At 41.6% G+C, this 22,828-nt stretch overlaps 1 long non-coding RNA gene across 1 annotated transcript in view; it reads right to left on the bottom strand.

The window, feature by feature from the left end:
• The window catches only part of LOC123383199, a 484,670-nt gene that overhangs the window by 398,693 nt on the left and 63,149 nt on the right, over window positions 1–22,828 (bottom strand). The gene's annotated exons all lie outside the window — the stretch shown is intronic.

Below are 22,828 nucleotides of genomic sequence, written 5' to 3'. Positions count from 1 at the left end.
CTACTAAATGGATCCTTTAAATAGCAATCTCTTTCAGAACATTTAAAAGTAATTCAATTTACTTCTTCAGAAACACATTTACCACACCAAGCGAGGCCCACCTTTATTTCCAACGAGAATTTCCAGTTTAATGGAAGCCGGGACATTTTATGCTTATAAGAAAAAAGATACACATTTACTGACTGCAAGTATATTCATTGCCAGCCTATTTTTTAAACACTGAACCCTGGGCTAGGTCCTGGAAAAGTAAGTGTGAGCAAGTGTTGCAACTTTCCGCACAAAAATTTATTTTTTAATTTTAGAGAAAGAAAGAGCATGGGCAGAGAAGAGGGGTAAAGGGAGGCACAGAGAGAGAGAGAGAGAGAGAGAGAGAGAGAGAGAGAGAGAGAGAGAATCTTAAGCAAGCTGCACACTCAGCACAGAGCCCGATACAGGACTTGATCTCACGACCCTGGGATCACAAACCTGAGTCAAAATCAAGAGTCAGACACTCAATCGACTGAGCCACCCAGGTGCCTCTCCACACAATATTTTTAATCCCAGTGTGTTGGTAGATAATTTTTAAAGTATAGCTTAAAATATACTAAGTGCTATCCTAGGAAAAGTACAGATTTTATAAGTATGAGCGTACTTAGTGTGAGCATGTCATAGGAGACTGCCTAGAAGAAGTGGTATTTGCAGTAAGACTTGGGGAATCAAAAGGAAATAGGTGAAAGCAGATGAGTGGGTAGGAAGAGAAGATCGTCCCAGTAAGAGGGAAAAGCAAGCGTACAGACCCAGAGAAACCAGAGAGCATGGCATATTGGAGTAATTCATAGAAACATATGACAGAATATCAAAAAAAGAGGTTGTTCAGGTGGGTGGCGGCCATCTCAAGAAGGGCCATAAATCTTCCTGAAAACCTCAGTCTGACTTACCTTGGGCTAGTCACTTAACTTCTCTGATTCACACTTTCTTAATCTGAAACATTAGGGGTTTAGTGGAGAAAATACCTAAGGTCCCTTCCAACTGTGAAATTAAATGCCATCGGTAAAGGAAGGGGATAAGACTAGGAAATAAATTTACTTGAACTTCAGTGGAGGTGTAGAGAAACCAAGTTAGGGTATATTCGTTTGTTTATTCAGTAGTTATATCATGTGCCAGCCACAAAATTAGGAATCCATGTTAGATTCTGAAGATGTATTCATTAAACATTAAATAACTACAAAAATAATTCTATAGTCAAATTTTATGAAGAGAAATAAGATTCAGATAAAGGACATCTATTGTAAACCTGCAGAAGGCACCATCCTACACAGTGAAATATTAGGAATTTGTCAAGAGTAAGACAAAGCTATCATCTGTCACTTCCATTCAGCACTGTACAGGAGATCCTAGCCAATGCAATAAAACAAGAAAAAATAAAAAGTATAAAGATCAAATAAAGATCAAAAAAGGAAGAACTAAAACTGCTACTTTTAGCAGACAATAAGATAATCCAGGCAGAAAAATCTCAGGACATTTCAAATAATTCTTTGGAATTAGTAAGAAAGCTCATCAAAATTGAAGGAAAACATTGTTATAATAATAAATTATGATGTTATACAATTGTTACATCAGAAACTGTAAGTTTATGTACTCACAATGCCATTTCTAATATAGGGTCTGCATGATCCTTAAGGGAAATACTCTACAAGTACATTTAAAAAGGTCTAAATAAATTGGGGACATCCAAGTGTATTGGAGAAACCCAATACTGAGTTCCAATATGTCCAATATGTTCTAATATGTCAATCCTCCCCAAATTGATCTGCAGGTTACATGTAACTCCAATAAAGATCACAAAAAAACTATTTACAAAACATTGGAAACAGTTTCTAACACTTATTTGTAAAACGGAACTGTGAAGAATACACAGGACAAATATGATTTATAAGATATCAAAATCTTTGAGAAATCTATAACAATTAGAACAATGTGGCAGTTGTCTAGTAATAGATCAAAATGACCAGTAGAACAAAAGAGAAAATTCAGAAACAGACCTATGACCATTTGACACTTAAATATGATAAATAAGTGGGGAAGGAATAGACTATACAATACACAGTACTGGGGAAATGAGTTGTCTAGTTAAAAAAATTAGATCTCCATCCACTTTATTAGATCTACATCCACTTTATTCCAAAAGATTACACATGGAATAAAAATCCAAATGTGAAATATCAAATCAACACACTGTACACCTTAAACTTACACAATGTTATATATAAATTATATCTCAGTAAACATTGAGAAATGCCTGGGTAGCTCAGTTGGTTAAGTGTCCGACTCTTGATTTTGGCTCAGGTCATGATCTCATGGTTTCATGAGTTTGAGCCCCATGTTAGGCTCTGTGAGGAGTCTGCTTGGGATTTCCCACCTCCTCTCTCTCTCTCTGCCCCTCCCCTGCTTGTACTTTCTCTCTGTCTCTCTCAAAATAAATAAACTTTTAAAAACTATAAAAAAAAGATGAAAAAAAAACACCCAAAGAATAAAATTAGAAGAAAAAGTACAATTTATGTATACAAAAGTGTATAACAATTTTTTCATGCCAAGAAGTATATAATTTCTTGAACTGTACATAAAATGTCTAAACCACAAGGGATTTTACATTTGCCTATGTTAAAATTTTAAATTTCTGCTCAATAAAAGATAACATAGTTTTAGAAAAACAAATCTCAAGCTTTTGAGAAAATATCAGCATACAGAATATGTAAATAATTCTCATCAATGAACCCAAAAGATGCAACAGACCAAAGACAAAACTGGTCAAAATGTATAAATAAACAGGTCACAGATAAAGAAATGTAAGTGGCCAAGAGACACAGAACGAATGATTAAACAAAGACTATAACTTCAGATTCAAAGAAAGGAAGGAGGGATGGAAAGAAGGAAGGAAGAGAAGAGAAAACAAGCCTTGTAATACAAAAGATTGGTGAGGATATGAAGAAATAGGACCTTTCCGTGTACCTCAGATGGAAGTAGATAGGAGTGCAACCAATTTGAAAATATGTTGGTGATATCTAGAAAGCTAAAGATGAATACATTCCCTAGAGACATCTTATATACAGACTTAAGAATTCATCTACAAGAATGGCAGTGCAGTGTTGTTAATAGGAGTGAAAAACTGGAAACTACCTAAATGCCCCCAAAGGGGAACTTATTAACAAATTGCGGTATAGTTATAGAATGGAAACTAGACAACAGTTAATGCGCATGTTCCAGTGCTACCTGTGTCAACACAGATAAATCTAAACGTCTTAACACTGCGCTCACAGAAAAGCAAGTTGCAAAAAAGGTCATAATTACCCGAGAGGAAGGAGTGTAGTTAAGAAGGAAAATGGGTTCATGAAACCCATTTTTTATATGAGAAATATTTTTAAATAATTTTTAAAAGAGAAGGAAGACATACTCAATGTCCATGTTGGGTGCTATTGTGATTACAAGGAAAATGAAGACTAAAATATATCTTAGGATTCAGCAACATGGATGTCCCTTATGGTCAAACAAGTAGCTTCTTTCTTTCACAGAGCAAGTATACATGTGCATTGGATATTGGTAATCCATTGCTCTGTAGAAAATTACCCTAATATTTAGTAGCTTAAAATAGCATGCATTTATTATCTCAACAGTTTCTGATGGTCAACAATCCAGGAATGACTTAGCTGAGTGGTCTGGCTTAGCATTATTCATGGGTTTACAGTCAATATCAGCTCAGGCTGCTGTCAACTGAAAGTCTGAATGGGGCTGGAAAACTGCTTCCGGGGCACCTGGGTGGAGGGCTCAGTTGGTTAAGCGTCCAACTTTGGCTCAGGTCAGGATTCCACGGTTCGTTGAGTTCGAGCCCCATGTCGGGCTCTGTGCTGACAGCTCAGAGCCTGGAGCTGGCTTCAGATTCTGCGTCTCCCTCTTTCTGTCTCTCTGCTCCTTCCTTACTCGCTCTCTGTCTCTCTCTCTCAAAAGTAAACATTAAAAAATTAAAAAAGAAAGAAAGAAAGAAAGAAAGAAAGAAAGAAAGAAAGAAAGAAAGAAAGAAAGAAAGAAAGAAAGAAAGAAAGAAAGAAAGAAAGAAATGCTTCCAATGTGGCCCACTGGCATGGCTGGAAAGTTAGTTTTGATGGTTGGTGGGAGGCCTCCGTTTCTAACCATGAGTCTCTTCATAGGCTGCTTGAGCGTCCTTATGACACAGCAGCTGCTTCCTCCCTGAGCAAGTGACCCAAAACAGGACAAGCAATACGCCGCAGTGCCCTTAATAACAGCCTCTGATATCACACACCATCACATGTGCTTTATTCTGTTCATAAGAGCAAGTTGCAGAGTGCAGCCCACACTCAAGGGGAGGGGTATTGAGCTCCACTTCTTGAAGGGAGGAGAGTCAAGGAATTTATGGCCACATTTTAAAACCATCACAATATGTCACAAGCTCTTTGTGTTGTGACGGGTACAAAGTTAGATGTGATTTCCGCTGTCCAGAGTATAATCGTGTAAAGCAATTAAATCACCTGCAAGGCAGCCCACATCCAAGAGCTAAAAAGGAGGGGCAACAGATGGACCAATGACAAATAGTTTCAGTGAACAATGATGGAAACAGCCTTACCCCAAGTGGTCAGAAGGCTTTGTGGAGGGAACAGTACCAGATGAGGATCCTGGAGAATACGCAGGATTATGAAGATTTTCCAAGCAAGGAACAGCATCAATGAATGCTTCAGGTCACAGAAACTATGCATTCAACACATACTTTCTTTACCTTTATTACAGAAGACACCAGATTGTGCTGTAATAGCCATTTATGAAGATTTTCCCCAGATAAACTGAAGTTCATATCCTGTCCTCAGAGCCTTTGTGTTCTCTTAGAGCCAGGATTGTGTGTTTTTCATATCTGTGTCCTCAGGAGCTAATCCTATACTTGGCACAAGGTAAACTGTCCACAAAAGTTTGTTGAATGAACTATGTGTTGAAAAGCAGAATGAACAAGCAAGTAAATGACTGGCTGAATGGATGGATGAACCCTTTGCTACTGAAATACTAGTCCAGACGACTCGTCTGTCTGGGTAGAAGGAAACAGGACAGAAACATGACAAGTGCAGAGCATTAGATTTCTTGGTCTATGCAAAGGCCAAAGCATAGCTAGAATAAATGCCAGCCTCCACTATCTTGGGCAGGGGGCACTCCCTTTAATCCTGCAAACTTCCCAACATCAAGGGCCCAAAAGCCGACCTACTTCTAACTTCTGTCTCCAGACAAAAAGATAAGTGTGCATATGATCTGCCTCTCCCTGTCCTCTCTTTATTCAAAATTTATCGTCTTTTTCTGTCCCTCAGTCTCCCACCCCCAACCCTACACTGTTTGTTGGTTTCTGATCCAAACTTTCGCTTTGCCCCCAGACCAGCATTATGGAAATGTGACCTGGGAGATCATCAGAAAACAGAAACAAAAATAAAAAGCAATGGTGGTGAGGGTGAAGGTAGGTCTGTGCTCTAGTGCATTAGAAGAGTGCTGTACTGTTTATAACCTCCTGTTCTCAGAGATGTATAATGTATGTTGGAAGCTATGGAAATTCCAACAGTAAAGAAATCAATTTAACATTTTAAAAAAATTGTTTCCCAAAGTTATTTGACTTGAGGATGATTTTTATTCTTTTTTAAGGATGATTTTAATTTTAATATCAATCCTAATCCTAATCATCATAATAATGTATAACCACTGCTTTTTACAAGTGAGGCACTATGTCAAGAAATTTATGTGACTTACCATTAACTTCTCAGAAGAACATTATTACATGGGATTTCTACTATTAGCACTTATAGATGAGAATAACAAGGTGCAGAGAGATTGAACAAGTGACCCTAGGACAAAAAAATCAGGAAATAGCCAAGGCAGGTTTGACTCTATGTATGCTTGATTCCAGAGTCTATGGTTTAACACCAAAAGAATAATTCTCTGCCAAAGAGGATTTTCTGAAAACTACTACCCTGGCCTCTCTTCGAATACCGCCTCCTTCTTCCTCACCTCATCCTTTGTTGATGTGCCCCCTCCTACTCATCATTAGTGACCACCTTCTAGTCATCTTTCTAGGTTTTCCTGGTTCATTGTAAGCTCTCAACAAATATTCTATGAATGGATGTATCCTGTCCAACTGATCACGCAATTGACATCCTCCCATAAGCAACATCATACCAACATATAGGTGTATGTCTTACCACTCCAACACTGACGGAGGTGTCACTATTAAAGAATATCTTATATTTCCTCATAAAAAAAATTAAAAGAACCCATGCTGAGCTTCCTGACTGCCTCCATTGCCTTGTGCAATGTTCTACATTCCAGAAGGGTTCCAGGATACACTGTTTTCCTGATTACTCCCCTCTCCACACAATTAAAAAAAAAAAAGACACAGCCCCTCCCTGAACAGCTCTCAATTAGATAGGAATTTACACACACACACACACACACACACACACACACACACACACACTGATGTCACAATGGTAGAGGGGTCGTCAGAAAAATCTCACCACACCTGTCTTTCAGTTCACAAGAAGCAAATGAACATCAAGTGACTCTGGGTTGACACACAGTTCTGAACTGGCAGGTGGTAATGAGCTTGCTAATTATTATCTGGCCACCCCTAGCTACTCATCCCGTCTGGCTAGCTGGAAGACCCCTTCCGTCTGACCTTGGGAATCCCTAGCGCCTCTTCTCAGATAGACTGTCAAGCTGGTAACCTGAAAAAAAAAAATCTCTCCAAATGACCCTCAGGTGCCTCTGCTAATAAAGGAATTCAATGTGAAATATTAATGCCCCTCATTGAGTGTGAACTTTTGACTGTGTCAAAGCCCTCACCAGCCTTCTCCACATGGTCTCTACTTTCTCTGTTTTATTGTTATTGTTATTGGTATTATTCAGCCAGAATTCACACTGCCCTCTGAAAGCACTGTTACTCTCCCCCCCACCCCCGGAAAGTCATTTATGTGCATCTTATGGCTTTGGAGATGATTAAAGCATGATTTCTATTCTGCTTTAGTCATTTGTCATTTTGCCTTGGATCATAAAAGTCGAGGGTGGTTTCCAGGGAGATTTAATCAGGTGATTGGAGTGAAATTTTACAAGACGTCTCTGCAGAGATAGGTGGGGGAAGGAGCATGAAGCTGAGTCAGACGGGAGTTCCCACCATTCTCTGGGTGTACCATCCTGACCAAGCCCCTCATCTCTGCACCTTGGTCACCTCATCTGTCAAATGTTGGGATTAGCGACCTGTTACGATTAGCAGGTGCTCCATACGTGTTTCCTTCCCTGCTCACTTCCAAAGAGAGGCTCTGAGTACTATCACTGCAGGAGTGTCTGTAACCTGGGGCGGTGGGGAAGTCTGGTGCCTGCAGAAGCACAGCCAAACAGACTAGGAAGGCCATGGGGAGGATCACAAGGGCTGATGACAGGAGAGTGAAATTTCAGCATCCCTTTGGGGGGTACAGTTGATGTGCACTGCAGGGGACTTTGCATCCAGATGGGGAACAGCAACCTTTTCTGTCTCTTGGAATTATGCATTCCCTAAAGTCGCCCATTCTTGGAGCCATCACGGCATGAGAATGAGAATGGCCAACCTAGAGAAAGCCCTGGCCAGCTTCACTCTGGCCCATTGTTCTGAACCAATCAGAGGCTAACGGACCAACTCTGGAAGGAGAAAGATGTTGGTTCCCATGGCGCCAGCTGGGAGGGACCTCACACTGCGAGTGACGGTCCGTGCTGGAGGCTGGGGAGCTGCGAGATGAGTAAGACGTAGCCCCCACGTGCACGCATGTGAGAGAGGCTGTCCCGGGACTGAAGGTGTCATGCTAGGAATGTGGTGCTGAGAGAGGGATGCCTTCTCCCGGGAAACAATGTGATTTGGGGCTGGGCCTTGAGGAACATACAAGACTTTTACTTAGACGGCCTGCCTAGACTGAGGGGAGACGAAGAGCCCAAGAAACAAGTGTGGGAGGTAAGGCTAGGAGGACGATTTGGGCCTCACGTGCAATGCTAAGATGTCCTGCAGAAGGTCACCACAGAAGTGATCTGAAGCAGAGCACAAGATGAGATCTGTTTGTCCTGAAGGCCCACACTTTTCTTCCTATTTTAGAATTTGATTAACAAGTTTATGGTCCTAGGAAAACTTATTTTAAACATTTATATTGTTCTCCAGAGTTTATAATGTATTTTCCCATACATTATCGTATTTATTATTTAATGAGGGTAATAACGTAACACATCTAATACAATGATGCATCAGTTAGTGCCCTAGGAGTGGAAACAAAAGAAACCTACCCCGGGGCGCCTGGGTGACTCAGTCAAGCTTCTGACTTCTGCCCAGGTCGTGGTCTCAGGGTTTGTGAGTTTGAGCCCCACATCGGGCTCTGTGCTGACAGCCTGGAGCCTGCTTTGGATTCTGTGTTTCCCTCTTCCTCTGCCCCTCCCCTACTCACGCCCTGTCTCTCTCCCTCCCTCCCTCTCTCTCTCTCTCAAAGATAGATAAACATTTAAAAAAATTAAAAGAAACCTGTCCTGCTAAGAACTGAGGAGGTGTCTGAAGACTCAGTTACCACAGGGGCAGGGAATGCATAGTCCCAGGGATTCCAGGGTGAGTCAAGGAATGCATTGTCTCTAGAAGATGCCAACCTGGGGATGAGGCAGACTCAACCATTTCTTCTTTTTTTCCCCCTACATTTTAAAGTATTTAAGACATTAAAAAAAACATGTAAAATAACAATAATAAGCAGCCAATGTTCCCACCACCCAGCATTTCTAAATCAAGACCTGTTGCCATATTTGTTTTAATAAAATATCAATGATGCAATTAGGGATGCTATGCCGTTCCTCTCCAATCTCATTCTTCTGGATGCTTCTGTCCCAAAGGTCATGACTCTTTATACTCTTTACATATTTTGTTATTATTTTTATATAGTGTTTATATGTTTTTAAATATATACAAAATGTTTTTAAATATATCTTTTATTATTCTATTATAATGGGAATATATAAAAAAATTTTTGTAGTGTTTTGTGAGTTGCTTTGTCTAAATAATTTTTTTGAGTTCATTTTATTTTGAGAGAAACAGAGAGCAAATGAGAGGGGCAGAGAGAGAGGCAGAGAAGGAGAATCCCAAGCAGGCTCCTGCAGGTCAATGTGCAGAATCTGATGCGGGGCTTGAACTCACAACACCATGATGGGATCATGACCTGAGCCGAAATCAGGAGTCGGATGTTTAACCGACTGAGCCACCCAGGCACCCTGTGGGTTGCTCTTTAGCTCAGCATTTTGATTCTGGGTTTGAGCTAGATTGATTCAGGTGGGTTCAGTTCATTCATTTTCACTGTAGTATAATACAGTCCATTATTGAAATATGCCCCTTTCTTTCTTGTTCTCTCTTTATGTCTTCCTCATTCTCTCTCTCTACTTTGGTTCCTTCAGTTAGGCACTCTGGAACCAATCTCTGCAAAGGAGAGTTGTAAGACTTACGAGGGAGTACCCCTGGGAGACACACATAAGACAGTGAGGGAGGGAGAACTGGGGAGAGGAAGAGGCTGAACTGAGATGAGGCTGCAGCAGAAACCTTTGCCTGCCCCACAGGCTGCTCTGGAACTCTCCAAAGGGAGACCAGGCGGCCAGATCTTTGATTCACCAGATGGGCCAATCATTCGGGGTTATGCCCCTGGACGGGGAACTTAAACTTGGGTGAGCCAGTTCTCAGTGTTCAAGGACAATTCCCTGAGAGGTATACTGATGTGAGACCGCAGCACCTGGAAACTCAATCACTGGGGAATGGGGGAGCCAGCTTGAAGAGAGGATCCAGGATCTCTGGCATCCACAAGAGACTGATACAGTGCAGGTCATGATCTCAGCATTTGTGAGACTGAGCCCCTTATTGGGCTCTGCACTGACAGGGCAGAGCCTGCTAGAGATTCTCTCTCTCCCTCTTTCTGTGCTCCCCCTCCCTTAAAATAAATCACCATTTTAAGAAAAATAAAAGAATAAATGTCCTGTTTAGTAAACCCAGAGGTTAGGGTCAGAAACACTTATCATTTTTTTTTTAATTTTTTTTTCAACGTTTATTTATTTTTGGGACAGAGAGAGACAGAGCATGAACGGGGGAGGGGCAGAGAGAGAGGGAGACACAGAATCGGAAACAGGCTCCAGGCTCTGAGCTGTCAGCACAGAGCTTGACATGGTGCTCGAACCCACGGACCGCGAGATCGTGACCTGGCTGAAGTCGGACGCTTAACCGACTGCGCCACCCAGGCGCCCCAGAAACACTTATCATTTTATAATTCTCTCAGAACCATCCAGTTCAGAGCGCACTCACAAAGGTATCCCCAATGAAATGATCTTTGAAGGAACCCCAGTTTGCTCATTTGGAATTAAGGCTACATGGTCTCTAAGCTTTCATTCAACTTAACATTCTAGCGGCTGAGGTGAAATTTTTTACTAAGCAGAGCCCATCAGAGAATCTTGATAAGAGAACACAGTGGTCTCAGAGACACAACTTTAAGGCATTAATTCATTCAATTATATCTTAAACACACGTATACCGTATTCGGGGGATGTTTTTTGTACCAGCTAAATCGAGAGAACAGAGTGAACAGGACAGACATGCTGAGTGCCAGTAATGCCGAGTGCTGTGGGAGAACAATGGCAACGAATACAGTGTATACCATCTTACCTGGCCTGAGGGTTCATGCAAGACCCTTTTAAGGAAGTAACATTGGAATTAAAGCCTATTGGAAAGACCACCAGGAACTACTTTGGTAAAATCTCAGAGTGGAGGCGTGTTCCAGGAAGATGGCTGGCATATTTGAGGGCCACAAGAAAAAGAGGAAGACAGGGGGGAGGCGGGGAAGGACAGAGACTAAGAGATGGAGAGAGGAACAGAGACAGACAAAGACAAAGAGGTTGAAACTGAGATTTGAGCAGTGAAAGTGAGAGGGACTAGAGCCAGAGGTGAAACGGGAGGGGAAGTCATGGGACAAGTAAGACTGAAACCAAAAAAGCCACACCATGGAACTTGGGATTGACCTTAAGTGCAAGGAAGAGCCTTACAGAAGAAGTTAAGTAGTGTTTTTATTTGCTTTTGTTTTGTTTTTATTTGAGAAAGAGACACAGCACAAGCAGGAGAGAAGGGGAGAGGGAGAGGGAGAGGGAGAGGGAGAGGGAGAGGGAGAGGGAGAGAGACAGAGGGAGAGGGAGAGGGAGAGGGAGAGGGAGAGGGAGAGAGAGAGAGAGAGAGAGAGAGAGAGAAAATCTCAAGCAGGCTCCACACTCAGCAAAGCCCAACATGGGGCTTGATCCCTTGACTCTGGGATCATGACCCCAGATGAAATCAAGAATCAGACGCTCAACCAACTGAGCCACCCAGGCACCCTGTTAAGTAGTGCTTTGACAGGACTGGTGGCTGATCCGGACGAGTCACACAGAACTTACAGAAGGTTCTCTTTTTAGTCTATGATAAACAAAGCAGTAAGGGCAACTTAGGGGCCTTCAGTGATGATCCTGATTAAGCACATCTCCACTCAAGAACTTGTCACTAGCTACATCATAAGGCCAAAAATATTGACCTTTCAGGAACCTTCTCTTACTCGCTCTTGCCCCACAATAATTCTGTATAACAACTACTCCAAAAACCAGTGGTTTCAATCATAATCATTAATTTTATTACATCAGTTGTGGATTCTCAAGAGTTGGCTGATGGGTATAGACGTGGCTCGTCTGCCTCAAACTGCGGATCCAGAGATCCTGGCTCCTCACTGAGGTGTGGACTCAGGTCTGAGCCATGTGTGTTTATTTATTCTAGGGGTCAGTCTGAATGGGTATCCGCCATCTTGAGACAACCCCTCCCATGGTGGCCATTCAGGGCAGAAGCTCCAAAGAGCACGTAGTATCACAGGAGGCTTCTCCAAACCTAAGGTCACCGTGGCACACGGTCACTTCCTCCTCTTCTATGGCTGTTTCCACCTTCCTTTTTTTCTGATAAAATATGCATAACATAAAATTTGCCTTTGTGAGGGCACAGTTCTGTGGCTGACTTATCTCACCATAAGGTCTTCAAGGTTCATCCGCACGTAGCACATGTCAAAATCTCCTTTTGGAAGGCTGAATACGTTCCACGGCACGTTCATATCCCACTTGGTTTATCCGTTCTTCCATCAGTAAACACTAGGGTTGCTTCTCTTTTTGCAGTTGTAAATGATGCTGTGAACATGGCTGTATAAATTATGACTGAGCTGCTGATTTCAAAGCTTTGGGCTATCTACCCAGGGGAAGAATTTCTGGATCGCATGGCAATTCTGTTTACTTTTTGGAGAAACTTCCATACCCTTTTCCAGAGTGGCCAATTTTACAGACCTACTAGCAATGCACAAGAGTTCCAATTTTACCACACCCTTATCAACATGCGTTATTTTCAATTTTTTTTTTTTTTTTGGTAATAGCAATACTAATGGGTATGAAGTGGTATCTCATTGTTGATTTGGTTTACATGTCTCTAATGATTCGTAACTATCTGCATCTTTTCGGGTACTTACTTTTCATTTATATACATCCTTTGAAGAGTCTGTTAAAGGCCTTATCTTTAATAGGGATGTTTGGTTTTATATTGTTAGTGTGGGGTTGTAGAAGCTCTTTTTATATTCTATCTATTAATCTCATATCAGATATGCGACTTGAAAATATTTCCCCCATACCATGGGTTGCCTTTTCACGCAGCTGATAGTATTCTTTGGTATACAAAAGTTTTTAAACTTGATAAAATCTAACTTATCCATTGTTTCTTTTGTTGCCAGTTATATCTTTTGGGGTTATATCTAAGGAAGCATTGCTCATGAAGATCTTCCCTTGATCTCATCCCTTTCAAGGGAAGAACTACTAAGTTATACAGCAAAGGGGGCGGATAAACGGAGCTAAAAATCAATCTGGATACCTCCCTTCTTTCCTTCAGTTGCTCACTGTCCTAATACCCTTTCCTTACTCTGTCCACGTACTTCTGTTCATAGGAAGGAACCCAGTCAACTCAGAGGTAACAGTGTAAAGACTTGTCTAAAATGACTGCAGCTCCCAGGGATACATTCATGTCAACTATGGGAAGGAATCATAAACCAAGGGAAAGAAGGCATGCATTTGACATTTTCTCATGTCAAAGCATGTGACAGAAGCACTCTCACACCCTGAAGCCACAAATCAGAAAATTGCCCCAACCTCACACCAGTCAGAGTGGCTTAAATGAACAAATCAGGAGACTGTAGATGCTGGCGAGGATGTGGAGAAACGGGAACCCTCTCAGTGGGAATGCAAACTGGTGCAGATGCTCTGGAAAATGGTGTGGAGGTTCCTCAAAAAATTAAAAATAGAACTAACCTGTGACCCAGCAATAGCACTGCTAGAAATTTACCCAAGGGGTACAGGAGTGCTGATACATAGGGACACGTGTACTCCAATGTTTATAGCAACACTTTCAACAATAGCCAAATTATGGAAAGAGCCTAAATATCCATCAACTGATGAATGGATAAAGAAGATGTGGTTTATAAATATTCAATGGAATACTACTTGGCAATGAGAAAGAATGAAATCCTGCCATTTGCAGCAACGTGGATGGAACTGGAAGGTATTATGCTGAGTGAAATAAGTCAGTCAGAGAAAGACAGATATCACATGTTTTCACTCATATGTAGATCTTGAGAAACTTAGCAGAAGACCACAGGAGAAGGTAAGGGGGAAAAATAGTTACAAACAGAGAGGGAGGGAAGCAAACACAAGAGACTCTGAAATACAGAGAACAAACTGAGGGTGGATGGGGGGTGGGGGAGAGGGGGAAATGGGTGATGGGCATTGAGGAGGGCACTTGTTGGGATGAGCACTGGGTGTTGTAGGTAAGCCAATTTGACAATAAATTATATTCATTAAAAAAAACAACAACAAGAAAACTACCCCAGTGCCTTACTTGCCATGCTTTCTGTATTCCAGCCTTTAGCACCAAACTGCTTTGTTAATAAAAGTTACCAGGACACCACTACAAACAGGATTATGTTGCAGGGGTGACCCATTAGCTGAGCAGACATCATCAGTGAAATAGCAGACATAATTCTAACTCTCCCCCATAAAGCTGACTTTCTCTTCAAGGAAGAGTGGCCCCGCCCCTTGTACTATGGCAGATAACTACTTCTCCTTCCCTTCCAGCTTTTATTCCATTATACTTCCATTTTATAATTTATTTCATAAAACAGAATGTATTTTCTAGGAGTCTTTTCCGGGTTTTGTCAAATCTTTGCTTTTCCCTGCCTTCCACGTGCAAAATCACAATGCTGAATGGGGTCTTTCAAGCGATATTCCCTTACTACAGACTCTGATTTTGTCTCTCCACCATCATCCTAAGGTGCCCACACACGCACACACGCTCCGTCACAAATCACTGGGTTCAGGAAGCAAAGGGATCAGCAGGGGGTTTTGTTGTTTATTGGTGTTTGCTTTGTTTTGTCACAGAGAACGGAGGCTATGCACATCAAACTTTACGCGTGTGATGCACAGAGGTTGGTATTAGAGAGGACAGCAATGAACCACGCTGGCTGTGGGAGGGCACGATGGTGGGGGGTGGGGTCTGGAATGGCTGGAAATGATAGGCAAAGGTGAGTTTGTTGCTGACACAGACTAAGGAAAAGGCTGGCTGAAAAGGACACAGCTGGGAAGATAAGTTCCATCTACCACTCAATTGTGAGCCCTGGTCACCCCACTTCAGTCCCCAGTTGAAGTGCACTGTGAACACGCAGTTGTAGGCAAAAAAGCTGAGTGGCCTCTCCTGTGGCCTTGACGACAAAAATCCCAGAGAGTCTTAGGGATAATGTAGAGAGGCTACACACACACACACACACACACACACACACACACACACACACACGCATGACTGAGGTTAGAGGAAAAGCTTTTTATGCCTAATTTGTTGCAGAGATTATTCAAGAATCAGTCAACTGTGAAAATATGGCCACTGAGACCCTGCCAAGGTTAGTATGAACCATTAGGATCTGCTGAGCAAATGCTAGCTACGTAATCGGAAACTGTGTGGTTAAAGCTTTAACTTAAGTACCGATTTTTCTCGTCCACAGTTTTAATAAGGGAATGGTGTGGGGCGGGAGGGGGCAGGCAGAGGTGACCACGTTGCAGGTAACTGTGCTGAGCTGGATAAAGTGGCTCCTGGTCTCTCTGACAGAGAAGTATTTTTTTATTCCCCCTCTCTCCTTTCTCCCTCAGGACCTGGATATTCACGTCAGATGCCATACAAAAGTGATACAGAGACACTGGTTTTGCTGGGGTTTTACCAAAGAGCTAGGAGTAAGTCTCTTTTTCATTCACATTGGCCAATACTTGGCTAGATAAAGGGGCATAAATAAGAGCTAAACAAAGCCTGAAAAGCAGAAATAAGGAGGAGGGGGGAGCCAAATGGTCTCGCATGGGCTATGAATTAATTGGTGTCACCAGAAGAAACTCATTTGATAACTCAGTGAATATTCTAGCAAGGGCATATTTCACATTGTCCCCAAATTTATAATTATGCTTACTACACTCCAATGGAAATCTCTCCCCAGATTTTATACTCTCTAATGGCTGTGTAATAAAAAGTAATATATATTCTTATACTAAGCAATAAATAGGGAGCACTGAGCAGCACTGTGTTCCTGAGGAAATCTCAGGTCTTCTGGGATGCATATTCGTTCATACAATATAGGGAGACACAAATCAACATGGTGGCCAAGCAGACACAGGGTGAGTGATGGCTTTAGCTCCTAATGAAACCAAACCATGAAAGACATTAGAAAGATTGATTGGCATTAAGTTAGCTGCCAATGTTAGCTGGGGTACCCTAGGCTGTAATGAAACTGCCAGGGGTTATTTATGAAGACATAGGGTTTGGGGTGTAAGTTATGTCCAGCAGGCTGGTCTTACAGACACACACTTGAACCTCCACAATGAATGGAATAGCAAATGCCCATATTCCATGGGGTTCTTCTTCCACTGGTTGGGATGGCATGCTTTCCCAAGCATTTGCACCAGGCTAAATAAGGGAAGGTTCTCAACTAGATGGAAAATGGGCCACGGTTAACATATAGCTTGAAAAAGTTGACTGTAGGTTGCACAAGGTGTCAAAATCGACCGTAAGTAATTGTTGCTAAAAACAAAACCAAATAATGCACGCACGCACACACACACACACACACACACACACACACACACACACACACAAAACAATCCCTTATATAAGTCAAGAGCTGAGACATATACTTATTTTCAATATTTGTTCATCCTTTTTGGGTGTAGCTTGTTTCTTTTTTTTTTTTCTGAAGGCCACATCACCCATTCTTTTTTTTTTTTCATCTTTATTTTTGAGAGAGACAGTGTGTGTGTGTGCATGCACACAAATGAGCAGAGTAGGGGCAGAGAGAGAGGGAGACAGAGGATTTGAAGTGGGCTCTGCACTGACAGCAGAGGGTCTGATGTGGGGCTGGAACTCAAACCGTGAGATTATGACCTGAGCCATGGTTGGAGGCTTAACCGATTGAACCACCCAGGTGCCCCTGGATGTGGGCTCCCTTCTTAACAGCCAAAAAGGGGGAAGAGAGAAGGAAAACCAGCATTATGCTGGGTAATGAACCAGGTGGTCAAGCTCTGGGGGCATAGAGCAGAGGACAAGGGTGACAGCAGATTTGGAATGGGAAGTGGAATCATTAGCATATTGTCACATTCTTCAACCCAGCTTTAAGGTGGTGCCGGTGTTCTGCTTTAAGGTGAATGTAGAAAACAGGATGGAAGCAACTTGAAAAACAGGACTTTTCAAGAGCCACTAGGAGCATGGTTACACAAACTGTAGCATGGCCAAGAGGCTGGAAATGTCATCCAATCAGAGAGTCTCTTTAATTTCCTGCTTGACGGGCTCCCACTGAAGAGAAAGGGAAAATGGTGTGAAGGCTTTGTGATCCAGGTGTGATCCCTCAGAAGCTGCCTCTCTTTTGATTTGCTGCCTCCCATTCTGCAAATATGTAAAACATTGTGGAGGGACCTGGGCACCCGAAGGGACAAGCCAGTGGGCGCCATGATGGCAGTTATTGGAGCCACAGCATCTCAAGTCTCTGAAAAGAAGGAAGAGGGACCAAGGAAAGAATGAGGAATGGGCCTCACAGAGTTCAATGCTGTGTGTTCCATTCAGGGACCCCTCAATTGCAGACCCTGTGATGGGGACTTGGGGTAATTTACTTGGAAGGCAGTAACAGCAAACATAGGTGAGAAAATGGGAAGAGTAAAACAGAAGATAAAGAAAATCCAAGAACCTGAGAAACTCTATTGAATATATTTTGTGATCAACCCACTAAGGGACAAAGAGGTTGGGTCATTGACCCTCCAACTCTTATTCTTCATTAATTGAGAATTGTTCCCACAAGACATCTCCAGGTTGTTGATACTTGTGTTGGAACACGTTCTGAAATGTCACAGAAGCCAGTAGACGAGAAGAGAGACACAGGACGTGCAAGTGGCAAGCCGTCAGCAGGCCAGGAGCTGCCAACCAGAGCTGCAGATGAATTCAGGTGGGCCAAGAGGTTATGAACCAAACAAGTTTATAACTCGAGGTCATCCTGGCTCATCATCTGAGAAGACTGAATCTGATGAGTGAGACCAAGAATGGCCTTCATGAGGTAGAAGCTTCTGAGGCTGGTGAGAATTGGAACCAGCCATTCAAAAACCAACTAAAAATTAAGAGTCTATTAACATGACTTAACTCTTGCACTAACTCTTGCCCAGGAAAATGAAGCTGCTATGTGTCAGAAAGGTAGTAGGCTGAGAAATGGCCTACTCTATTGGGGTCCAGGGCCACTGTAACCAATTACCACAAACTGGGTGACTTAAAAAGAAAAACAGAAATTTACTGTCCCATGATTTTAGAAGCCAGAAGTCCAAAATTAAGGTGTCAGCAAGGCCATGTGTTCCTCAAGCCTCTAAAAGAGAATCTGTTCAATGCCTATCTTTTAGTTTCTGGTTGTCGCAGCGATCCTTGGCGTCCCTCAACTTATAGGCACGTAACTCCGGTATCAGCCTCTTCTCTGCAGGGTGTTCTGTCCTCCCTGTCAGCATCTGCAGCCTTGTCTCTCTTCTTATAAGGACACTAGTCGCTGGATTAGCCCCCTCCCTGCCCCCCAAGCCAATATGACCTCACCTTAACTAATCGCATCTGCAAATACCGTGTTTCCAAACTAGGTCACATTCTGAGGTTCCAGATGGACATGAATTTGGGTAACACCATCCAACACAATATACCCCCTAAAAGTCAATGGAACCTGTGAATATTACCTTATATGGTAAAAGAATGGACATGACTTTATATGCCAAAATATGTGTGTGAATTAAGGATTTTGACAGGAGGAGCTTATCTGGGATTATCTGGATGGACCGAAGTGCAATCATTTGCACCCTTCTAAGAGGGAGGCGGAGAGTGTTTGGAGACAGACACACTCCTAGAGGAGCAGGTGATGTGATGATGGGGGAGAGGATGTTGTAGCCACAAGCTCAGGAATGCCAATATCCCCAGAAACTGATTCTCCCTTAAGGCCTCTGGAAGGAGGCGTGTCCCTCACAACTTCTAGGTTTCAGACTTCCAGCCTTCAGAACTGTGAGAGAATAAATTTATATTGTGTTAAGTCACCCAATTTGTGACAACAGCCTCAGGAAACTAATATAAAGAACTTCCTGAAGACCATTAATTTGATGTTAGAGTATCCCGCTTTGCCTAATGAGAGTAAAGGCCCCTTCTTGGTGCAATAAATAACATCAAACAACTGTCTCTTCGAGATTTACCTCGAAACTGCCAACCCCACCTAGCTCTAGCCACTAATCTTCAACTATTCTGTCACCTGTTTGCCCAACCCGATAAAGCCCCTAGATCAAGTGACCCGGAATAAACCCAACCCCATAAATTACTTGCTAGGCCTTCCCACTTCTAATAAATCTATTAAGACTCTATCAAGGTAGTAATCTCCCTTACTGTAATATTTTTGGGAAGCCAGCTTTCAATGTCTAGCAGCATGGGACACAGCCTTAGTAATTGCCAAGGGCAAAATAGAGATTTGGGGCTCCCGCCCAAGAGACTGAGATTCCATAGATGTTGAGAACATTGGTCAGTAATTGCCAAGGGCAAAATAGAGATTTGGGGCTCCCGCCCAAGAGACTGAGATTCCATAGATGTTGAGAACATTGGTCTTTAGCCTCGGAAACAGTGATCTCCAAATGTTGCGACAGCACATCTTCCCTAGTAAATGATTTTTAAGTTACAAATATCTAATATGCGTATTTATCTTTATTTCTTCTATAAAGTATTTATAATTTCTACTATTTGAATACATTAAAAAAGACAAAAAGATAAAATGTAAAGGTTTGAAATAGAAATAAAATGAAAACAAGTGCTGTAAAGTAATTTAAGAAAATCATGAAAGACTTTGAAATGTTACTAGGTGTCCTTTCAGTGGAATGCTGAACATTATCTAGCAAACTCTCCAAGGCTATCTGATTCTATAGAGTTTTACACCTTTGACTGCTTGGACTAGGCTGTTTTACAACCCTGGAAATTGTAAGAAACTGATGATAATGCAATTATTGCTTTTTTGCACAGCAAAAAATGCAGAATTTTGTTCAGTAGAGATACAATTGATTTATATCCTATAGAAATATGTGGTTTTCTGTGCTATAGGATATTAACCAGTTCTGTAACCGTTAGCAAATTCATTTTAGCATTCCTGACTGCCTATAAATGTCTGCTTTCCAGATTTTCCTTTGAACTGGATTAATCAATGTGCGGGTCCTCTTGTTAATTAATAAGATACATAAAATCTTTGACACACGTTTACTTTACATATTTATGCCAGTCATAATTTTATCTTTTTTGAAAGATAAAACCTTTTTTGAAAATTATCCTTTAACAAATGAAGACAAATGGGTTTTTTTTAATTTTTTTTTTTTTTTACGTTTACTCATTTTTGAAAGACAGACACAGCACAAGCAGGGGAGGGGCAGAGAGAGAGGGAGACACAGAGTCTGAAGTCAGGCACCAGGCTCCAGCTGTCAGCACAGAGCCCGATGCAGGGCTCAAACCCACGAACCATGAGATCATGACCTGAGCCAAAGTTGGATGCTCAACCGACTGAGCCACCCAGGCAGCTCAAATGTCTTTTAAAAGACAAATGTGTCATTTTTAAAAAATCTTGATTTGGGACCCCTGAGTGGCTCAGTCGGTTAAGCATCCAACTCTTACTTTCGGCTCAGGTCATGATCTCACATTTTGTGAGTTTGAGCCCCACATCAGGCTCCGTGCTGATAGCACAGGGCCTGCTTGCAATTTTCTTTCTCCTTCTCTCTCTGCCCCTCCCCTGCCTGTGCTCTCTCTCTCTCTCTCTCTCTTAAAATAAATAAATAAATAAAAATTATTTTTAAAAATCTTGATTTAACCCTTTGTGATATACTTTAATCTTTTGCGATATACTCGGTTTAAGAGTTGGGTTCTTCATTTTGTTAATGTTGATACTTGGTTTTAATGGATGCCATAGCTGGAAAAAAATTAACTTTGCAGAGATAAGTTGGCCCAAATGTGAAATTATAATGCTCATTGTTCAGTCCCACTCCAATTATGTAAATGTCTTTGACAAAACAACAACTCTCTTCCCTGATATTAACCAGTTATTGTAAACTAGTAAGAATGTGTTATGTTTTTCTGTTTCAAGTATGTGTGTAATCAAATGGGCTCATAGCCCAGAGAAACGTTTTATTTAAGAGATTTTTAAATGGGTTAAAAATGCAGTTTCTCAGTTTAATAACTGCAGATGTGAGAGTTACCATAGTTTTCACATATAATTCATTCTGAAGAGAAAAATTACATAATGTTAAAGTATTTCCTCACATCCAGCTTTTCAGTGTTCTCTCCATAACACAAGTTTCATTAAAAAAAATAGTGACATTTCACTCATTGTTAAATCATCACCTTTACCTTGAAGGGATAGGATAAGTATATTAATTAATCTTTATTTCGGAGAGAGAGAGAGAGAGAGAGAGAGAGAGAGAGAGAGGACAGCACGTGCAAGCAGGGGAAGGGCAGAGGGAAAGAGACAATCTCAAGCAGTCTCCACGCTCAGTGTGGAACCTGATGCAGGGCTTGATCTCACGACCCTAGGATCATGACCTGAGCCAAAATCAAGAGTCAGACGCTCAACCAACTGAGCCACACAGGCACCCTAATTTATTTTTTTAAAATATATGCTGTGTAACATAATGTCGGCCACACGATTTTCATCACAGAAAGACCAGAAATTAAAGAAAAAAAAGTGTTATGGGCTAAATTGTGTCTCTCTAAAATTCACATGTTGAAAACCTAAATCCCAACACCTCAGAATGTGACTGTTTGGAGATAAGGCCTTTCAAGAGGTGACTGAGTTAATATAAGGCCAATATAACTGGTATCCTCGTAAGACGAACAGACAGCAGAAATGAGATGCACAGAGGGAAGGCCTTGTGAGGACCCAGTGAGGAGGCTGTCATCTGCAAGCCAAGGAGAGAGGTCTCAGAAGCCGACCCTGCCGATGCCTTGATCTTTGACTTCCAGCCTCCAGAAAGGTGAGAAAATAAACTTCTGTTGTTTAAGCCACCCATTCTGTGGTATTTTGTTATGGCGGTCCCGGCAAACGAATTCACTGTGTCACTCCCCTTGAAGTTTGGCAATACTTTTCAATTATTTGCTGAGAAAACCAGGAAACACCTTGTGTTACAAAAGATGCTCACCTCTCTCTACAATATCATAGAGATCACACTATTTAGAGTCTTTCATAGAACTTCTACAGTCCCTTAATAAGGGGATATAAACAACATAACATAACACATAGATTACAAAATGTTGCAGTGCCCCCAAAAAACAGAGAATGAGTAGGTCACCACTGTCTCCACGTTATGGAACTCCCATTATTCTATCTCTGACCCATATGATTATTTGACTTACGTCCTAGAGGAGGGCTCTGGATGCCAAGTTTCAAACCACAGATTAAATAATGCTCAATTTCTTTTTCTTTTCCTTAATAATAAAAACAAAATGCAAAGAAAAATTCCAATATTTTCCTGCCACACTCCAAAGAATCACTTTTTGCATGCCTGGAATGCCCACACTTGCCTTTGAGGCCATCACTGTAGACAAAGGGAGAGATTGAAAAGTTTAAACATGAAAGACATGATTCCAAGTGATTACATCGGTGGCTCTTAAAGAAAAAGAATTATAGGTGGATACAAATAAATGCAGTGAAGCCAGCTGAGAAAGAGGCTGATGAAATAATTTTCTAAGTGAGAAAGGATAAGAGTATAAAGTAAGAAAAAAGAGAAGGAGACAGATTCCCAACATGTTGTAAAGTCATGCTGACTGGAACTGAGCAACAGATCAGTTGTGGGGCAAAGAGGGAGAATGGTAAATGAAAATGTTAAAGCTGGATTCAGGGTTTGGGGGTTGGGGAATGGGGAAGGAAGGTGAGACATATTTTCCATTTTATTCTTGTTGAGTATGAGGCACTTTAGAACATCTAGGTGGAATTGTTCACTGTGGAGTAGGATGTTTGTGTCTGGAACTCACAGGGGGAAATACAGTTAATTTTGTATTAATCAGAGAAATGATGGGGTATGGAGAAAAGAAAATATCCCATGCAACTTAAGACGACAATTAAAACAAAATTAGAGTAGGGGCGCCTGGGTGGCGCAGTCGGTTAAGCGTCCAACTTCAGCCAGG

The sequence above is a fragment of the Felis catus genome, chromosome F2, assembly GCF_018350175.1.
Source record: "Felis catus isolate Fca126 chromosome F2, F.catus_Fca126_mat1.0, whole genome shotgun sequence".
NCBI classification, from domain to species: domain Eukaryota; kingdom Metazoa; phylum Chordata; class Mammalia; order Carnivora; family Felidae; genus Felis; species Felis catus.
This window is presented reverse-complemented; position numbering and strand designations above follow the sequence as displayed.